Below are 10,815 nucleotides of genomic sequence, written 5' to 3' on the forward strand. Positions count from 1 at the left end.
ATTAATCTACAAGCTTATACGTATATAACAAGCAACAGGTGAATATGGCGGTTGGGATTTAGCATGGGTCAAGATCTTGGGAACCAATAAAAGAAAACTTGGGCTTTGCACATCTTTGGGGTGTGGGCTGAAGATAATGGGGTTGGGCCGATGTCAAAACCGTTCAGTCCGGAAGCGTGCGATCTCAGGGTGGTTTAGGTTTGATGCACACATTAAAACAAACAGGATGGAAACTATATATGGCCAAATCACGAAATTTGAGTGGGACTTATTGTTACAAATTAGTATTTGATATTTTTTTTATATATATATATTAAAGCAATCACAATATTATTAATAACCATAATAATTACTAATGTATAGTGTTTAAGCCCTGATTCGTACCTCAAGAGTATCGAGTTATGCGGGTTATATCATGGTTCAAACGGTTCGAGACAGTTCATCACAATAAGGACTTGGTTTCGACTACAAGTTTGCACACAATAATTAAACGGGTATAAATTTAATTTATCAGAAATATATAAGTATATCTATTTATTCGCAAGAGCGAAACGAACGATTTATACCTCGAAATTACGGGTTGTCACATCATCCCCAAGTTGAAAGAAATTTCGTCCCGAAATTTAGTGCGTAGTTGCTGAGGAAGCTAGTTAAGTTGCGTGGTTTCCTGGTTTTTCTTGGGGTGTCACATATAATTCTAACCGCAATAACCAAATCATCACCATAGATGGAGTCATCCAAAATAACTAACTCAACCTTGTTGTTCTGAATTTGAGTACTGGTTTGATGATTAAAGACTGAAAGCTCGAAAATTTTATTTCCAACCATTGAAAAGACAAAGATAGATCGGCTGTCTAAGGCAAGATCGTTTACCATCTTAGAACATCCATGAGTAAAAACACAGCTGTCAGTTAATCCGTCCATCTTAACGTTCCAAAATCTATCTCCTAAATAAAGAGTTGATTGACCACCTTTGAAATTTTTCCCATAAAATTGCCTCCAAAATTCATCAGCCATGACCTGCATAGGCAGTGATAATTAAAAATTAATTTAAAAACCAATATACAGAAAGAAAACATTATTCATCATACTGATTGTATAATATACTACTTACAATAACGTCTTTGTCAGGTGTGATTTTGGATATAAAGCAGTATTGATGAACAAATGATTTAAACACCATTAGAAAGAATGATGATTGTCCAAATGACTGAAACATAAGATAGTTATTTTTTCTTATACAACTATCCCGAACAACTTTGGTGAAGCCATCAGCAAGAACATGGCCAACATCAGTTTTTTTCAGTCTTACAAACCATAACTTGTTGCCATCAACAATCTTAACTAAATCTTTGTAAGGTGGTTGGTCTCCCCAAATCATTGAAGCAAAGTCATTAGGTATTTGCTATGAGTTTAAAAAAAAAGACAAACATCAGTTTACTAAAAATATGATTAGTATTTAGAATACCAATAACCGTACCAAAAATATTTGGTCATCTTCCTGAATAAGCTTTAAAAATGAAGGACTGTTGTTCATTGGATCCATATCTGAAAATTAAATATGAAGGTTTTTTACAAAATTAAACGGTAAAGTATTTATAGAAACACAATCAATATTTCTCAATAAGCTTTAAAACTTATCTCAATAGTTTTGTTATTACTGATTCACCCACTATTGTTGGTAGGGTAGCCAATGCAGATGCAGCTTGTATTCTTATCTTGAAAATAGATTAATTACTGAGCGAAGTAAAAGAATACAAAAAACTGAAGGAGCCCTATGCAGAGCAAAGTAAACACAAAATTCAAACACCTATTAGTTCATCAAAGCACTTATTCTGCAATCCAAATAAAAAAAACTCGGTAAAATAAGTTTAAAATATACCTTCACATTATGTTTTATATCCAAGTCAAAACACAAAATAATACATTGAAAGAAATTATAAAGCAAGAGAATTCAAGTAATAGAAATATTGAATTTTGATGTTAATTACCTTAGCGCTATCCCCTGTAAGCGGAAGAGAATAATCAATTAACAAAGAAACCTTCTTATATCACTCCATCAATTCTGTCACATTAAAGATGAATTAAGTTAATTGAAAAAGGAATGGCTAAATGGATGAAACACATTAATGGTTTACTTCCAAATTTAAATTTAAAAAAATGATTGACTTCCAAATTTAAAATCAAACACATTAATAGCAAACTTCAAAATTTAAATTTAAGATAATGATTGACTTCGAAATTAAAAATTTAAAATCACACACAATAATGGTTTACTTCAAAATATAAATTTAAAATAATAATTGACTATCATTATACCGGATCAAAAAACACCAAAAAACGATAAAATTAAACTTACCTCTTGTGTTCGAAAAAGATTCAGACTCATGCAGTTGCATAAGTCATCATCAATAAGTTCAAGACATTGACCATATGGAACTTTTCCTTCCCACAATAAGCTTGCAAAATCATACGGTATTTCCTATGAATCGAAACAAAAAACATATAAGCTTAAAATTTAATTTTAATGATGTAAAACTTATATGTAACAACCAATAAATATTTTTAATATGATTGTTGAATAATTTGAATCTAATTAGCTATATAGAAACCAATAATTGTTGATTAAAGTTTATTAAAAATTAGGATAATTAACAATTATACAAAATGAATATAGTCAACTTCTATTTTAGGTAACTTTATTTAAAAATAAGCCAAATATAATTTAAATTTAAAATTACTATAATATGTTGGAAGATTTAATCAAAATTATATATAGAATTTTAAATTTTAAATCACTAACATGTCTTTGTACATTGAACCCACTTAAAAAGGAAATCCAATTAATGTTATTAACTCCAAATCGTTTACTTCCATAATATCCTCCAAATCAAAATTTTGAATTTTAAATCAAGTTATTATCTATCATCTAAATAAGGAAATTATCAGCCAAATATACTAAAAACACATTTGTTGACGTTTTTAAAAAATATTAATATAGTCTTAAAACAGGCTTCTAATAATTAAAACGATATTAGAAAACATACAAATGTTAGCATCTTGAAGGACATAATCATCTAAAATACAGTGAAAGTTCAAAACTCAATTCCGTATCTATTATTTTAATGATTTAAAGCATATACGGTAAAAACCAATAAATTTTTTAATATGATTGTTGAATAATTTGAATCTAATTAGTTATATAGAAACCAATAATTGTCGATTAGAGGTTATTAAAAATTAGGATAATTAGCAATTATAAAAAATGAATGTAGTCAACTTCTATTTCAGGTAACTTTATTTAAAAATAAATCAAATATAATTTAAATTTAAAATTACTATAATATGTTGGAAGAATTTAATCAAAATTATATATAAAACTCTAAATTTTAAACCATTAACATGTCTAGGTACATTGAACTCACCTAAAAAGGAAATCCAATTAATGTTATTAACTACAAATCGTTTACTTCCATATTATACTCCAAATCAAAATTTTGAATTTAAAATCAAGTTATTATATATCCTCTAAATAAGGAAATAAAAATTAACAATAATAATTTTGGAACAAACGGATGGGTAGCACCGAACCGTTATCATGATCCGAAATTCAATTGTCAAACATCAAGGATCAAACCATTAAACTCCAAGAACAAATATGATATTCAATCAAGCTTCAAACAAAACAATAGAAACGTGGAGCAAAGATTCTGACAAAACAATATTACAAACTTAAAAAAGAGAAAACAACTATAACATTCAACTAACCTCTGTTGCTTGTTGAATGATCGGAGTCCGATTGTTATCCAAGATTTAGGGATTCACATGAAAATCAAAATAAACAAAAATCAGTAAGTTCGATAAATGTCCAATACATGAGTTTGATAAATGTCCAATACATGATTAACGTTCATAGACACTACATAAATCAGAGAATGTAGATGATGATAACAAAACCTCTGATCTTGATATTGTTTGCAAAAAAAAAATATAAATGTTCAATCGCTTAGATTAAAGATGCACAGTAGATAAACAACAAACTAAAACAACATACCTTCAATTTTATGATCGGATCTACAAAATTCAGAACAACATAACTTATTTTGGTAGACTAACAATCCGAGTCCGAATTTCAAAAAAGATTGAGGGTTCACCATGAGAAAATACAAACCATAAATCATTCAGAACATATATTAATAAGTAAAAAAAATAATGAACAGAAAGGATATAAAATTACATATTACAAACTTAAAAAAGATAAAACAACTATAACACTTAACTAACCTCTTTTGATTGACGAATTATCGGAATCCGAAATCAGATCTACAGAAATCAGAACAAAGAAAAAGTTATTACAAATCAGAACAAAGATTATTAGAAATCCAAAGAAAGAAAAAGATAAAGTTTGATCGGATCTACTGAAATCAGAACAAAGAAAACGTTATTAGAAATCGAAAGAATCTTTATAAAATGAACTTTATATACAATTGAACAACATAAATAACAACATACCTTTAATTTCTTTAATCAGATCTACAGAAATCAGAACAAAAATGGTTTTTAGCTATCAAAACAATATTCATAAAAACAACTTTGTATAATACAATCGAATAACATAAATAACAACACACCTTTAATTTCTTTTATTGGATCTATAGAAATGAGAAAACAAATGGTTTTTAGCAATCGAAACAATCTTTATAAAAACAACTTTGTATATACAATAACATAAACAACGCAGATCTAGGTTCGATTAGGTATATTTACCTTTGATCTTGATAAAATCTTGAAGATCCGATGAGACGATGAACAATTGTAGAAGAAAAAAGAAGATAGAGAAGGAAGATTCGGTAGGTATGATTTCGGTGAACAATTTTGGCCATTTTTGCGGGTATTATTTTAGGGAGATCGAAGATACCTTATAATAAAGATGAAGGAGAATGAAGATTATTGACTTGGAATGGCAATGCTTGAATCGTATGCTTGAACCAGAAGGGAGATGAAAGGAAAATGGAGATGAATGTGGTGTCTAGGGTTTTGGAAAATAACATATAGGATCCATTTTCTGTTGACCCGACCCAACTCAATTCGGATCCCGCCTTTTTTCCTTGGAATCGTGATTGTTGAAAGCTAATTGGGATTTCCCTCCTAAACCAAATTGCCACATCAGCCTAGATGGCCAAAGACAAAGGACACATAGCCCAAATCCATCTCATTTATATATATATATATATATATATATATATATATATATATATATATATATATAGATTTTAGATCTATGTTATAGGTTAAATTTGAGATTATAAATGTAATAAACAAATTCATTAACTTTAAAGGTATAGTTTATTGCTTCTGTTATATAATTTGTAATTAGTTGATCCTAAAATAGGATAGCATAAACAATTAGATTACAAACTAGTTTTATAATTTTTGCTAGCATATTATAAAGAAAAAAAAAAAGTTTACTTTAACGTGCATATCGACAAATTTATGATTTTAGGTTGATTTTGAGTGCACCTAATCATCGTGTAACGATGTAGTTGTTTATAAGAGACACTGTATTTTTGTTATTTTTCTGTAAGAACATAAAAATATAGGAATAAGATAATATGAAAAATGACATACACATGTAGTTTGTATCTTTAATTTTTTATTTATAAACTCTAGATGTAGGCACTGCCAATATGTCCACCGACAAAGAAAACAGTTCAAGGCTTTGGCTCGTACCGTTATGGATAGGTAGTGTGCTAGGTGGTCCACGAATATCTCAGTACGACCAATAAGGATGAGCTCAAGTCTATCGTAGTGCATAAAACTAGAGTTTCTACAATCTAAGGTCTCAGTTTATTAGAATGAGACAAGTATCAACGTTGATAGATGGACTAATTAAGGTTTCTAAGAAACAAGCGACCTTCTAAATTACATAGGGGCATAAAACGTTGTTTGATGAGGTGAGTAGATGTGCCAACCTGGTTAGATGTATGAAGCACGTAGTGCACGAAGCAAAGAAGCATAATGATCGATATCGTAAGGTCGGTAACAGGGCCGGCCCTGAGAATTCGTGTACCCTGTTCGAGCTCGAAAAAATGTGCCCTTAGGCCTTAACGAAATTGGGTATTGGGCTCACTAAAGGTCTAAACCTAATGCCAAAGAGGTTAATAACTAATCTAAACCATAAGAATAGTTTTGTAAGAGGGCCTATGTTGGTGTTTTTGTGGGTGTACCCTATTAAAAAAATATTTTACATATACATATCGTGTTTTTTTCATAAAAAATGTGCCCCTCGAAATATCAGGCCCTGGCTGGTGGTCCTCCCCACCCACCCCCAGGGCCGGCCTTGGTCGGTAAAATGTATGTAAAAAATAGCCCTAATCACCTTTACTAGTAAAGAGCGAGCAAGTAGGGTGTCGAATCCACGGGAAATTAGTGAAAAGTGTTAAAGTTTATTGCTTTGTCTGTAATTTTCTAATCCTAAAACTATTTGTTTTTTTTTTTTTTTTGTTGATTGAGAGAGTTATTGTAAAGACGAATTTGATTAATGTGATTGTAAACAATTTTGAGAAAATAACCAATCTCGGGTTTTCGGGTTGTGTAGAAAATCGGGTAACCTAATTACTACTAATTGGAAATCAGATAGATATGATTTGTTAACCTACTTGCTTGATAAATAACTAAAAGATAATATATTTGATTGCAATGATCCACAAGCTGAACCGGAAGATTATGCAACTGAATAATAACCTAGTTAATTACCAATCCTAGATTTCACGAACACAAACAAATTCAATGGTTAAAAGTTTCGAGAACAATGACAACTTAAAGCATAATCCCAACGGTTGATGACAAAACCAATTAACTGATAAAAAAGTGTGTAAGTGATAATCTAACAACCGCTTAATCAAAAACAAATAAAAATCAAGATAGACTAACCGAATAATTAGACAAATCCCAATCCAAAAGTATGTAAACACTAGTTGACCCGGTTCCTAACACAAACCTTAGCTCTCGAGATGATCATGAATGAATTAGCAACTCATGTTCTTGATTTGATCTTCAATCTTCATTAAGAATTGCATGATTGATGATTAGAAGATGATTGGAAGGTGTGGAATGGTGAAAAAATGCTCGAAAATCGCCCTTATGATCTCTTAAAGGCATCCCTGGTCGAATGGAGTAGAAGATGGCATCAAAACCCTAATTTTCGAAACTTTATACCTATTCCCATAACCCCAGTACCGTAGGCTACCCTGGAACCGTAGCCTACTATGACAGCTTCTTCCCAAACTATTTTCTTCATAACTTCTTCGTTTTAACTCCGTTTTCTTCGCCGTTTGCGCCCACGTCTTCGTAACTTAATTCTCTATCATGTTATACTTTAATATCTTTACTTCGTCTCCTTATGCATTCTCCAAAACACATCCAATCTTCGTATTTAACCTAAAAACCATCATAGTTATGCAACTCCAACATATAAACACTCAAATATGCATAAGATTAGACATTAAACACATATAAATCACATTTCAAAACCCATCCATCACATAACAACTTTGATGGTCAAATGGTAACGTAGCAAAAACATCTTTTGATAACGACTTAAAAAGGATCTTCATAAAGACAACATAATTTGACAAAACAGTAAATCTAAGATCAGATCACATGGGTAAATTAGCTTTGTTTAATGGTGGACTTTTGCCCTGTTTTAACAAAAAGCAAACGTCAGACATGCACGAATAGAAACGAGGAGAGAAGGTAACTCAATGTAGGCAAAAAGCTCACCGCATGGCCATGCTTGGGTGAGAAACATCTTAGGCACCTGTATTAACACATTTACAACCCCATTTTACTATACTAATTTCTCTACACTTCTTATCTATTATCATTTTATCACCCGTCAAAGATTAGCTGACTTATTCTCTCATGCCGGAAGTTGGTTACATGAGGCCCCCTCTTGCGGTGAGACTAACGATTTTTTTTTCATTTTAGCATGACCATTCGAGTTACCGAGACCAAGGAACATCCAACCTCTTTCCTGGCCCATATTTTTTTTGTAACATTTTTTGTTATTGAATAAATTATAAGAAATGTACAACTCTGCATCATATAAAAGTTAAATTTTAATTCAATTTTTCTATACGCGTGTTGCCAGAATGTGGTATCATTGGATAATTTATATCGTACAAAAATATAATGTAAAAATTTCTATCCTATAAGTTAAGATCTACGGTTATTTCTTAGTTAGGGGAGGGGGGATCACTAATGATAAAATTTCATCACACACAATATCCAATCATGTTCCGCCATGTCAGCAATCATTTTTCCATCACTCACAACTTTTTTTAGTGGGGGTGGTCATCACTCACCCCCACACCCAACAATTTCCCCCCAACCAACAACTACCCTCACAAAAATAAATCATCACGGCGTTGAAAAAATAACGAAATTGGATTTCGTGGTACTATAACACGTTTTCGTGCGGTGGCCCATCACGCGTTGAAAATGGCCATCACGGTCATAAAAGTGACCGCCCCGCCTGGCCTTAGAACTATTAAAGAATATTATAATCGGGTCTTTGAGACTTAGAGATAGCCGACTTCAGCTAAAACCATTCAATTCTAACCCTTTGAATAATCATATGCCTGAGGGCCGGCCAGGACGGGGTGTGGGGTGGGCGACGGCTCAGGACCCAAATCCTCTGGGGGCCCGAAAAATTATTTTTTTAATAAAGTTACGCTATAGAACTTAGAATATATAAGTACTGAATTGGAAAATGATATGCTGAGGCACATGGTCTGGTCGTTCCCATGTCACTTTATTAGCAAACAGACCTTGGGTTCTATTCCTGATTGCTTTAGTTTTAGTTGATTTTTTTCCTTGATGTGTTTCATATTTTTTTATGAAAAAAGTCTTATTTTGTTGTTTTCTTTCAACTCTGTGTATTTTCTAAATAAATTTATATATTTTCTAAAAGTTTACATTTTAGGGGCCCGTATTTTATATTCGCACATGGTTCACAAATTTTCAAAGATTTTGGGTACCACCCTGATATGCCTTTTGAGCCATTTGTGCACTTTCGTTTGCATCAAAATCATATAGCAGTGTTGTCTTCATTTAGGTAGTCTAGTATTTTTATAATATTAATCGCAACAAATTCGTCTGTTATTTGAAGTTTTCAGCTAAAAAATTTTAATGTTAAAATTTAAAGTTAGTATGAACAATTTATTGTTTTCTAAAGAGATAGTTTATGGTAAAGTGGTGTGTTTTTTAACTAAGTGGTTGCATGTTTAAATCATGTAAAGGGAAAATACCGCGATTTTAGCCATTAAAAAGTATAAACAATTTATTATAATTTATTTTTATCTATCAGCTTTTTTACACGTATGATTTAAAATTAGGGAATTTGTATGTTCGAATATTACCACGTTTATATTAAACCTTTTATCTTAATCTAATACCACCTCAATATATTTTCGAGCGCACATATTTCACAAGAGTTAGTCGTTCTTGAACTTCAACAAATCGGGTATGATGTCCATGCAAGTTTGACACATTTTTGATGGTTCAATCCACATAAAAAAACCCACATTTTCTATTCTGAAACAAAGAAATGAAAAAAAAACCAGTTATCTTCAAGCTTGTTCTTGCAAGTTTAGTACATAAAAAACCCAAATTTTTGAACACGTACCTTGCCGTGGCATCCATAGAACTTACGGCCTGGATTTTTGGAGGTTTTTGATGTTCGAATCGCTGCTTCCTTTCCACACCCACAAAGCACCATTATCGACACCTTGAAAGAAAACCGGAAGAAGAAGATGCAGATTTGAAACCCTAAACTAATTGAAGAAGAAGATGCATTAAGGGGTTAAAAAGGGGCAATGAATAAAGTAAAAACTTCAAATGACAATTATACCCTTGCATTAAATAAACCTAACTGAGTAAATTAACTCAGTTTGGTGTAAAGGACATAAAGTGATATAAAACATTTGTTTTTTGGACATAAACTGAAACTAAAACTTTTAAATGGCACATTTCAAAATTCAGTACAAAAATAAAGGACAAAAAGTGAAATTTTCACTAGAAAAGAATATCTAAGTTTCAGAATCACGGCCTCCGCATTATCACGGGGCCATTAAACAGGGAAACAATTGGCGTAACAACATTATACTACACACACTCGTTGTAGCGGGTTCACTCAAAAAAAATTGACCTTAACGTCAAACAAAATTTGTAAAAGATGAAAGTATAGATCAAAGTTGAAAAGTGTTAGGGTTAAAAATGAACAAAAAAATTTAACAAAATTTGTCAAAGATAAGAAAATATAGAGGTTAAAAGAAAAAAATGGCAAATTTTTTATGACATTCATGAGAGAAAACTTTAGATGATAAACTGTTGTATCATAAAGGTATAATATATTATTTTCATAAATTGTTGAGTAACTTCCTAAAAATGATCTTGAGGTTTGGACATATTTACGTTTTTCATCTAAAACGATATATATATATATATATATATGTATGTATGTATGTATGTATAGTGGAGGGTTCAAATGAGAAATTCTTTTTGTAAGAATAAAAGAAAAAATTTCAACTAATAAGAATCCTTTATTTTACTTAATTTCATTTTTGTATTTAATAATAGTGTAAAGGTATATAGGTAAACTCAGATAGATTATTAACTAGTAGTCTTCATTTTTAATACCTAACTACATTAAATTTGTAACTTAATACAAAAAATATATGATTTCAAAGAAAAAAAAGTTAATTTAAAGTGTAGGATAAATTACAAGGCGTGCATGATAAATTACGAGCTGTG

The 10,815-nt window shown here is 31.0% G+C and overlaps 1 long non-coding RNA gene across 1 annotated transcript; it reads right to left on the reverse strand.

The window, feature by feature from the left end:
- Nucleotides 1–1,769: 1,769 nt before the first annotated feature.
- LOC110874593 lies at nucleotides 1,770–3,850 on the reverse strand. The gene is made up of 4 exons (XR_002556072.2): nucleotides 3,769–3,850; nucleotides 2,360–2,482; nucleotides 1,992–2,065; nucleotides 1,770–1,835 (listed from the first exon to the last, which is right to left on the reverse strand). It is a non-coding gene; the product is annotated as an uncharacterized LOC110874593 (long non-coding RNA).
- Nucleotides 3,851–10,815: the final 6,965 nt, after the last annotated feature.

This window comes from Helianthus annuus, chromosome 9 (assembly GCF_002127325.2).
Source record: "Helianthus annuus cultivar XRQ/B chromosome 9, HanXRQr2.0-SUNRISE, whole genome shotgun sequence".
NCBI classification, from domain to species: Eukaryota; Viridiplantae; Streptophyta; class Magnoliopsida; order Asterales; family Asteraceae; genus Helianthus; species Helianthus annuus.